The following is an 11,508-nucleotide window of genomic DNA, read 5'->3' on the forward strand; positions in this document are numbered from 1 at the left end:
GTTTCTTGACCTATACAAGGGCAAGCACAGATAGATATACCTCTGCAATGATGTCCTCAGATAGTGTAAATAGCAGTGACTACAATGGGGTTTGGAGACATATAGAATTTGATAGTGCTATTCAGGGTGTTTCACATCGCTTTTAGGGGGCAGAGGGCAGTAGCCTTCTAGCCTCCTATCAGAGCAGAGAAGCATGTAGTGTAGAGTGTCATCTCTGGTTTTGTAACTTCTTGAGACCACGTTAAAGTATTCTTCAAGGACTTCATCAAGGAGTGCAGCTACAGACTGAGAGGGCAAAGGGAAAAGGAAATAGATGGTATCAGGACACACGCAGTGCAGTTTTAGTTGAACTAGCAAAAAGAGAGACAAAAAAAAAAAAAAAAAAAAAAAAAAAAAAAGAATATACAGAGCTCCTAAGTGCCTTGCTCTGAGTTATCAGCTCTTTCTGTGATGAAAAGGCCCCTTCCCAGACATCCTTGACACTCACATAATCCTGCAAAGTAATTTCTCTGCTCTTTCAATTCATCTACAAGGTCTATTTTAAGGAATTCAAAAAATTGTCCAATTTTGTTTTTGTCAAAGGTGGAAGTCATGTAAGCTCCATTAATTTTAATGGACAATTTAGCAGTCTCAGAGTCTTTCAATGGCACTCACGTCCTGTCACCTTTTGGATACAAGATATGAAACTGAAAGTTTTTTATTTCTTTTGGAAGCAAGAAAAGAAATGGTGAATATAACTACATGAAATGGGGAATGTAACTCACTTCTTTCGAAAGCTGCCTGAATGATCACAGAATGTCACAATTTGTGTTTAATTCTTTCTTTCACTGAAAACAATAAAGTAGACAATAATTACTAACAAGCTGGTACACTTAGAAAACTTTAAAATGGCTGTCAAATCAATCCTAATGCAGGTTCAAAGTTATGACAAATTTAAGCAATGCATTTCATCAAAGAATTATCTTACATCTCCCTCAAAGCAAATTGTTTACAAACTTGGAATCTATTTATGCCTCACTTGAATACTTAACAAAATTAAGCATTTCAATGACTTGGGATATAAAAAGAAATCTGAAAATATTTCATTAAAATAATTGTTATTATTTCAGAACAATGAACACGAACTACTGTAGCTTTGGCTTCTGTTCTGAAAATTCAGAGACTACATTACCTTACTGAGGCAAGTGAATTATCTTCTAATTTTGGAAAAACTTCAAATTTTTTTTTCAAAATTTTGAATTTTTTTTTTCAAAAAATTTTCCTGGACATACAAAATTGGCATCCTTGCTTTTAAAGAGTAGCTTTGCAAATACACACTGTGAAAGAAGAGAGTATTTAAGAAGTCATTCCATAGTCTCTACTGATCATGACAATCACCCTTGTTTCTTCTTCAAACACTGACTGCAGAGATGCAGTTTGCCATGAAATATACCACCACATTGCCCTGACTAAATGTCCCAACGCTGTACAGCTTACACGGTCCACACATCATTGCCATATCCTTAGAACAGTTTAACGTTAATGACTGATGTTCCCACTGGGCTGGAATGCAGCTGCTTGGAGTTGGCAGGAAGTACATCAAGGGGATTCACAGGGAAGAGGAATTATAATAGACATTGTGGTTGGCGGGGACCCCTTATGGTCTCAGTCAGGCAAACTTTATCCAAGTTATAAACCATGGAAAAGCTTATGAAAAAAGTTTAGTCACATGCTCCCTTCAGCACCCTTAGGAAAAACTTGTTCCAAAGCATCTGAAAAGAACATTCACACAAAAAGTACCAGGAATTTTCAAGGGAATGACAAAGATACGGTGCGCATGCTATGTAAACTAGTTTCACCCTTTCAATGCCAAATTCTCTTATTCTTTCTGGGTTGAAACTTGAAAATGTTTTCCCAGTTAACTATCAGTAACAACCAAACTTGTCAATAGATTATTAGCAAATCATTATTGAAATGCTCTGTATTATACATGATCTTATATGACACAATATAACTGCTCACTGGAAAACCTGAAGTTCTCTGGGATATAAAATAATAATAATAATAATAATAATAATAATAATAATAAACTAAATTAAAAAGAAAATCTGCCCATATACAAAATCTGGTTGTTACCCATGTTAACTATACTTCAACTGCAGAAATGCATAAGGCTTCTTTTCTATCCCCATATTTTACCCATTTCTTCTCTGGAGTCTCCAGAGACAGAGACTCCACAACTTCTCTGGGAAACCTGTTCCAGTGCTCTGCCACCCTCAGGGTAAAAAAGTGTCCCCTCATATTCAGCTGGAACTTCTTGTGCTTCAGTTTGTACCCATTGCCTCTCTCTGGGCACAACTGAAAAGAGACTGGCTTCATCCTCTTGACACCCTCCCCTCAGGTATAAACACATTGTGTATAAACACATTGATGAAGTCCACCCTCAGTCTTCTCTTTTCCACGCTGAACAGACACAGCTCTCTCAGCCTGTCCTCATACAACAGGTGCTCCAGTCCACTCATCATCTTCATAGCCCTCCTCTGGTCTCACTCTGGTAGTTCGATGTCCCTCTTGTACCGGGGAGCCCAGAACTGGACACAATACTCCAGAATGGTCTGGATTGGAAGGATCCTTAAAGATCATCTAATTCTGACCCCTCTGCCATGGGCAGGGACACCATTCACTACATCAGGTTGCTCAAAGCCTCTTCCAACCTGGCCTTGAATACTTCTAGGAATGGATAATCAACAACTTCAGTCACTGCAGGCTCCCCAGGTGAATCAGGAGGCTAACCAACAAACCATACAAGAGCCTCAGACACACCTCATAAAACTTGTGCTCCAGTCCCTTCACCAACTTCAAAACTTTCTCTGGACAGAATTCTCACAAGAAGAGGAAGAAACCAACATGGCTATGGACAGCAGCAATGTCTGCACTGTCAGTAATACATAGACTCTTTTGGTAGCATTTCGTTATTTTCTCTAAGAGGTAGAGTGAGAGAAAATGGAGTGGCTCCCAGCCCCCTTGAGATGTGATGCTGCCAGCTGTGGGGTGCCCATCTAGTCCTGCTGTTGGGTTGGCCTCTTGCAGGGCTGGGAAGAGTCCTGGGGGCTGCTGCTGGCCCTCCTTTTAGGGGTTCACTGGGACGCCCCAGGAAAGCACTCCCTGCCCTGGGCAGAGGGACCTGCTGCCACCTGCCCTGGCTCCTCAGGTGGCTCCTCCTCTTGTGGGGTGGCAGGGGCACTTGGGGGGTGCCTGGGACTCCCACCAATATGTCCATGGGTTCCACAGTGCTGCTGCCCACAGGGCTGATGGAGCGGTCTGGGCCATGGGCATGAGTTCTCTGTGGAGAAGTGGTGTAGCCATGGGTGGCTGTGGGGCTGTCTTCCTGGCCCCCTGCAGCATGGGCATCCTGGTGGTCGTGCTGCTGGTGGATCTCTGTGCTGCACAGCTCCACAGCGGCAGTGATGAGCCGCACCACAAATGGCAGTGTCTGGTTTTTCAGGCAAGGCTGCAGCACCCGCACCAATCCCTCCTCGTCAAGCTTGTAGAGGCACAGGAAGCCAATCACAGTGCTCTGTCTGGCCTGCAGCCACCTCCCACCACTCGGCGCCAGAGATCATCTCCAGCTCCTGCTGCAGCCATGCGAGCAGGGACTTGATGTTTTCTAGGTGCTCTCAAAAAAAGGCTGCCCAGACCTTGTGTGGGAAGCTGAGCTCAGGAACCCTGGGTACCAGCTCCGCAGCCCCCTGCCCATCCTCCTGGCCCTCAGCCAAGCACTCTGTGGACTCTGGGGCAGCACACTCCAAGTAATTGTCGGCTGACCTCACCAAGTACTTGATGGTCTTGATTGTCTCATTGCAGAGGGGACAACTTGGATTTTTCTTTGCCCACCGCAGTGCACAGGTGTAGCAAGGCTGGTGGAGACAGAGTCAAATCATCCTGACTGTGCCCACAGGCTGGGCACATCCAGTCCAATAGCATGTCCATGACCACTGGGCTCTTTGTGGGCTGAGGAGAGCTGAGGTCAAAGAGCTGCTCCCCTGCCCCAAAGCTGCAGCTGCCAAAGGGTGTCCCAAACCGCACAAGGGCCAGAGTCACTCGCTGTGCTGGGGTGAGCAGCAGCAATGCCCCAGCCCCTCAACAGAAACCCCTGGCCCTGCAGCTGCTCCATCCCATGCCCCCCACCCCCTACCCCTGAGCGAGGCAGGGCCACGGAAACATGCAAATGGCTGCAGGGATGGGCACTGTGAGAGGCTGCCAGCAGCCCCACAGCACAGCTCCACCAAACCCTTGCTCAATGCTCCAAGACTCACACACGCGCTCGGCTGGAGTCCAGGCGTGAGCCAGGCTGATGTGGCCTCTGCTGGTGCCCCAAGATAAGCAGCGAGGGCTGTGGGGGCCATCACCGTGGGCCATCTGACCCACAGGGCCTGTAGCACTTTGCTCCAGCTGTTACAAAGACTGTTGGGTTGGCTTGGTGTTTTGATTTGTCTTTTTTCTTTATTTTTTTTCACCTTGATTTACCATGAAGTATGTTGAAAACTGGTTGAACTAGCATGCTAAGAGAGTGGGGATCAGTGCAAAGGTTTATTTCCTCTTCTTCAGTATGCAGATCAGATCTCTGAACTCCTTGCTGTAGTTTACTATTCACAAAAAAAAAAAAAAAAAAAAAAAAAAAAAAAAAAGAGCCAAAGAAAACAACCCCCTAATTAAAGAATAATTACAGGATTATCCTACCGGATGACATTTACTGAAGGAACTGCACTGTAGACACGCACATTACACAAGCAGCATAAATATCACAGTGGATTCACTCTATACAAAAACTGAACATAATTTGGGGTCTCACTTCTCCAGTTCATGAATTTCCACTAGCTTGTTAAGGTATTGATGGCTCCATGGCCTTAGTGGAGTTGTTGGCACCAGTGGAGACACACTCACTTCCTGATCCACCATTTACCTGAACAGAAAGAGGATCTGAGCTCTTCAGACACTATTGCTTCCAAACTCTCCTTTTGCTTCTCCCTTTTTAAACACTTTGCATAAAAGCTTCTTATAGGAAAAGCCAAGGAGATGACAATTCTGATTCGTAATCGCCAAACATTAAGGTGTGACCGTCATTACCAGACGGGCACCCTCTGCTACTCTGACCTACAGCAGCTACCTCCAAGTTGGGAAAGCCAAAACAAGGCAGGCTGCATTGGGCGCCACCTGGGTAGAGGAGGTGCAAGAGGGTGTTTGGGTGAAGTCTTTTGCGTTTGCTTTCAGTCGTCACTGCTCTCATCTGTTACTGACAGGCCATACACTGCATTAATCTCCCCGTTCTCTTGAGGGGGACACCCCCGTGCCTGGCACCCGCCCTGTGTGTGCAGGCACCGCCCCGCAGCCACGGCCCCCCCCGGCGCCTCCACATGGCAGCGGCAGCCGCCGGGCGCCGACCCCTTCCGCTTCCGTGGGCCGGGCGGCGGCGGGGCCCGGCCGCGCTTGGTCCGCGGGGCCGGAGCCGGAGGAAGAGGGGGAGGAGGAGGAGGAGGAGGAAGGCGGGGGGCAGCAGCATGTGGCCGCCGCCGCCGCCCGCCTGGCTGCTGGCGGGGCTGGTGCTGGCAGCGCGCTGCGGGGAAGCGCTCGGCGGCGCTGCCGGGGCCTCCGCCACCTCCGCCTCCCCGCGGCCCACGGAGGCGGCGGGCGGCGGCGGCGGCGGCAGCGCCACGCGGGGCGGCGGCGGCGGCGGGCGGCTGGCCGAGGTGTCGGCGCCGCCCGAGCAGGGGCAGCCCATGACCCAGCGCGCCCTGTCCGTGCTGGTGCTGGCCAGCGCCGCCCTCATCGTCTACTTCGTCATCCGGACCGTGCGGTGAGGGAGCGGGGCGCCGCGGGGGGGACGGGGGAGGTGGTTGGAGTGCGAGTATGGGGAGGCCAAGGAAGCAGAATGAATAAGAGCCTGGCGTTGCTTGAGCTGCAGGAAGAGCGTCTCAGAAGGTGTTGTGTGTCCAGTGTCTGCAGCCCCTTGTGTGAGGTCTGGAACCGTCCGTACTGGTGTGTGCTCCTCCGCTGGGGTGCTGCAGAGAAAATCATCCTCATCTTCATGGTCTCAAGTGCCTGTGAATGGGAGGAAGGGGCGCTGAGCTCACTTCGTTCACAGATTCTCTGAGGCAGATGAATGTTCGTGCTCCAAGTTACAGCCGTGCTTCATTACTCTGTGACTAACAGGTTCCCTGTCCTTGGAGGGAACACAAAGTTAGATTCAAGGTGATGCATTGTGTATATGCAAAACAGTAATAAAAAAAAAAAAAAAAAGAAAACAAAAATCTGGCACTTAACCAGAATAGTGACTTGATATGAGAAGTGCTGAGTAAAGTTTTGCTTATTGAGAGCAAAGGAAAAATAATTCCTTCACACTGGCTTTACTAAGCAGAATTCTAACCTAAATGTGGCATATTTTACCATGACATAAGTAATCCCATTTTATGGCAAAAAAAAGCTGGTTTAAATTCAAAGCTGGTACAGTATAAGAACTTGGTGTTGTTGAAGTGTAAGCCAACCTGGCTCTGCAGGTGCTCAAAGTGGCTTCTGTAGGTACGTTGGTGATAAAAGGAAGATGAGGGAAACCGTGGGCCCTCCCTGGAAGGAAATGGGAGATCTGGTTTCTGGGATATGAAAAAGGCTGAGGTACTCAGTGACATCTTGTCCACAGCCTTCACTGACAAAAGCTCCAGCCACATGGCCCAGGCCCCAGAAGGCAAAGGCAAGGCCTAGGACAATGATGAAGATCAGGTTTGAGACCATCGAAGGAACCTGAAGGTGCACAAGACCATGGGATAGGTTGCATCCACAGCTGTTGAGGAAACTGGTGGATGTAGTTGCTATTCCCCTCTCCATCTAATTTGAGAAGTCATGGTGGTCTAATGAAGTTCCCACTGACTGGAAAAGGGGAAATAATCATCATTTTAAAAAAGGGAAAATAGGAGAGCCCCAGGAACTAAGGCCGGACAGTCTCGCCTCTGTGCCTGGCAAGATCACAGAACAGATCCTCCTGGAAACTGTGCTGAGGCACATAGAAAACAAGGAGGTGATTGGTGACAGCCAACATGGCTTCACCAAGGGCAGCTCATGCCTGACACATCTGGTGACCTTCTGCAGTGGGGTTACAGCATTGGTGGGCAGGGGAAGTGCAACTGACATCATCTGTGTGAACTTGTGCAAAGCATTTGACACTGTCTCCCATGATATCCTTGTCTCTAATTTGGAGAGTAATGGGTCTGAGGGAAGGACCACTGGGTGGGTAAGGTGTTGGCTGGATGGTCACACTCAAAGAGTAGTGGTCAACGGCTTAATGTTCAGGTGAAGATCAGTGACAAGTGGTTGTTCCTCAGAGGTCAGTACTGGGATTGGTGCTGTTTATCTTCTTTGTTGGTGATATGGACAGAGAGATCGAGTGCACCCTCAGCAAGTTTGCTGATAACACCAGGCTCTGTGGTGCGGTTGACACGCTGGAGGGAAGGGATACCATCCAGAGGGACCTGGACAGGCTGGAGAGGTGGGCCTATGTGAGCTTCATGAGGTTCAACAAGGCCAAGTGCAAGGTCCTGCATCTGGACCAGGGCAATCCAAAGCACTAATATGGGCTGGGTGGAGAATGGGTGGAGGGCAGCCCTGAGGAGAAGGACCTTGGGGGTGTTGGTTGATGAGAAGCTCAGTGTGAGCCGGGGTGGTGTGTACTTACAGCCCAGTAAGCCAACTATATCCTGGGCTGCATCAAAAGAAGCATTACCAGAAGCTCGAGGAAGGTGGTTGTCCCCATCTACCCTGCTCTTGTGAGACCCCACCTGGAGTGTTGCATCCAGGTCTGGGGCCCCCAGCACAAGCAGGACATGGACATGATAGAACGAGTCCAGAGGAGGGCCACAAAGGTGATCAGAGGTCTGGAGCACCTCTCCTGCGAAGACAGGCTCAGGGAGTTGGGGTTGTTCAGCCTGGAGAAGAGAAGGCTGCGTGGAGACCTTATAGCTGCCTGCTGGTACCTAAAGGGGGCCTACAGGAAAGTTGGGGAGGGACTCTTTGTCAGGGGGTGTGGTGACAGGACAAAGAGTAATGGTTTTAAAATGAAAGAGGGTAGATCTAGATTAGATGTAAGGAAGAAATTCTTCACTCAGTGGGTGGTGAATACACCAGGACTGGGTTGCCCAGGGAACCTGTGGATGCCCCGTCCCTGGAGGTGTTCAAGGCCAGGCTGGATGGGGCTTTGGGCAACCTGGTGTAGTGGAAGACGTCCCAGCCCATGGGAGGGGAGTTGAAACCAGGTGATCTTTAAGGTCCCTTCCAACCCAAACCATTCTATGATATTAGGAAATTACACCTCAAGTTCAAATTTGATTGTATTTTTGAGCAAGATTATTATTCAGTTGCCAGATGCACCTTGACTCAGCAAGTGAAATCTGTATTGGGTTGATGTGGTAAGGCTTTGTAGCAGGGGGCTGCAGGGGTGGCCTCTGTGAGCAGAGCCCAGCAGCTGCCCCATGTCAGAGCAGAGCCAGCTCCAGACGGCTCCAAAAGGGACCTGCTGCTGGCCAGAGCTGAGCCAGGGAGCGACGCTGGGTGGGCCTCTGGGAGAGCAGGTTGAAGGAGGGAAAAAAATGCTGTGAAACAGCAGCTGGGAGAGGAGTGAAAAACAGCCTTGCAGACACACAGATCAGTGCAGCAGGAGGGCAGGAGGTGCTCCAGGCCCCAGAGAAGTTCCCCTGCTTGAGATCGGGACCCCTGTTGGAACAGCTTGTGAAGAGCTGCATCCCCTGGGATGGACCCCACGCCGGAGCAGGGGAACAGTATGGGCTTTTATCACAGATAAAAGCTCTGTGATCTGACCACAGCCCCCATTCCTCACCCTGCTGAGGTGCTTAGGAGCAGGGAGAAGGTGGAAGAGTGGGAGTGAAGTTGAGCCTGGGAAGTCGGGAGGAGATGAGGGAAGAAGGTGTTCATAACTTTCAGGTCTCACTGCGCTACTCTGGTATGGATCGGCACTGAATTAATCTTCCCCAAGTTGAGTCTGTTTTGCCTGCAGCAGTATCTGGTGAGTGATCTCCCACACCTTATCTCAGCCCAGGAATTTTTTTCATCTCGTTTTCTCGCCCTGCCCTGCTGTGGAGGGCTGAGATAGCAGCATGGTGTGCTCTGGGCAGCCAGCTGAGGTCAACCCACCGCACAGGGCTGTGAATACTTCCACTTTTTGTTGTTACCAAATCAGCCTGTTATCAGGCTGTTTCTTTAAACAGATGTAATACTCTTTCAAGCTTGTATGGATTTACTTACACACTTCACAACTTCATTAGCAGCTGATTTTAATTCTTTGTTTTAAGAACCATGTCCACTAGAGTTTCAGTGGAGCTTTTTACAACATCTAGAAAATAAATATGCAGTTAACTTTTTTTTGTTTTGTTTTGTTTTGGGAAACATTGTTAAACAAACCTCTTCCGGAATGAACACAAAGTTGCCCAGCACTGGGGTAACGTGAAGTGAAAGTCTTGCTTAAATTAGCACAGCACACACACCCACTCTCAAAACAAAACACAAACAAAAATTTCTCTGTACTTGTCTTGTTAGGATTAGGGACAACTAAATAAGTAGTTACCACTTTAGAGGATTAGATCTTAAAAGCCTTTTCTTTTTTTTTTTTTTTTTTTTTTTCAAGTACACTCTTGTGTTTAGTTTAAGTGCATGCCTAGTTGATTTTGTTTTTAGTGCACAAAAACAATCACCGCTTGCACCAGTCCATTTTGGGATTGATAAGTTCCTGACAGCTGCACTTTTAAGGTGCTCCTGGTTAGAAGTGCTTGTCTGAAACATTCAATCTATGCCTGTAGTAAGCAGTTCAGATTAACTTGGAGATTGACTTGTAGCAGCAACCTTAAATCCAAGTGAGATAAATGCTTGTTTGCTACTGTTGGTCTGAGAGAAAATGTCTGCACGTTCTATTTGTGCTCTCAACAATTTTGAGGTTTTACGGCCATTTTTATCTTTCTTCTAGCAGAGTAGTTTTGTTACACTCAAACAATTATTTGTCAGAAATTTAGATATTATTAAAGATAGCTCAGGTATAGAAACTGAATGGTGAGGAAGATTCTTTACAAAACAATTCAGTCTGTAGCCACTACACATTCTTTACCACATCAGAAACTTGCAACCTTTCTTAATGGAGGTCGATAATTAATAAATTTTGTACATTCTGATAAAGATATGACTTTTCTCTTTTCAGAGCCATTTGACTTTGTTTCAAGGTGGTTCCCTGAAAATCCGTTCTCAAGAAAAACTTGAGAGCTGTTACAACTTTGCTGTTGTGGCTATAACTATTTTTTTTTCCGAGTATGGTTGTGTAAACTATAGGAAGCTCCCGTGGACCTTCTCGCTGACATTGCTGATGATGCAGTTTCTCTGTCAGGAAAAATATGTATCTTGATTTTATTTCTAGTTTTATATGTGGGACTTGTTTCACTCGCCTTGTTATAAAGGTTGAGCTGCCTGCACCTTCCTTTTATAACGGAAGATTTTCAAGGAACAATATGTGTAGAAACAAGATCACACAGCACATCCATCAAAGCTGGGAGTAAGAAAGCTTGGACAGTATGATGCCTTGTTTAGTCTACCAGCTTTAGTTTTATTGCCTTTTTTGCCTCTTAGATTTGATACTTTACAAAAAATGCGCTCTGTTTGCACTTTATGATGCACAGAAAAGCCAGTGTTGCAATTCATGCATCCTTTGTTTTCCCTCCTTCCTTTTGTCTGTACAGCTCTGTTGTTTTTACATGAAGCCTATTGCAGTCAAAAGTTGTCTTTGGTGTTTATGTAGGAAGAAGTACACGCCATTAGTTCTCTAGTCTTTCTGAGATGATGAGAAAGCAAGTGTAGTAGATGAGATGAAATGGCTATTTTTTCTTTTAGACAGCTGTTAGTGTGCTACACAATGCGACATGTTAAGACAGAACATGCACATGGTTCAGCATGAATTGTGTTCCATAATTTCAACTTAAAGTACTTTTCCAGGAAGTTATTTGTAAGCCTTTGGATTTGGATTGTTGAATTTCTTTTATGGATATAAACGTGTAGCTCATGCGTGCCCTTCACAGGGGAGGAAAAAAAAAAAAAGAGAAAAAGGAGGGCTCAGTTAGGGTGAAATAGTGATAACTTTATTTTTATTGAGAATGTGTTTTGTAACTGACCCAGTTCATGGCTCAGGAAGAATCCATGTAGTTTGAAATATTCATTAATGGAGAATGTGAATGGGCTGTATCTTGTTGTTTGCTCATACCAGGCACTACACTTTAGGGTGTGACTTTCCCAACACTGGGTCAGCTCTGGGACAGCTAAAATTTAGTTCTGTCACAAAGACCATTATCAAACTCCTCAATGACATATTTTTTTTTTTTTCCTGAGCTGTGCTTACTTCAACTTATCCACATATTTGAAAGTAGTCAGTCTTTGGAAATGTTGATCAAAAAATGATGATTTTCACTTTTAAGGCGATATATGCTGCTGGCC

This window comes from Aythya fuligula, chromosome Z (genome assembly GCF_009819795.1).
Source record: "Aythya fuligula isolate bAytFul2 chromosome Z, bAytFul2.pri, whole genome shotgun sequence".
NCBI lineage: Eukaryota > Metazoa > Chordata > Aves > Anseriformes > Anatidae > Aythya > Aythya fuligula.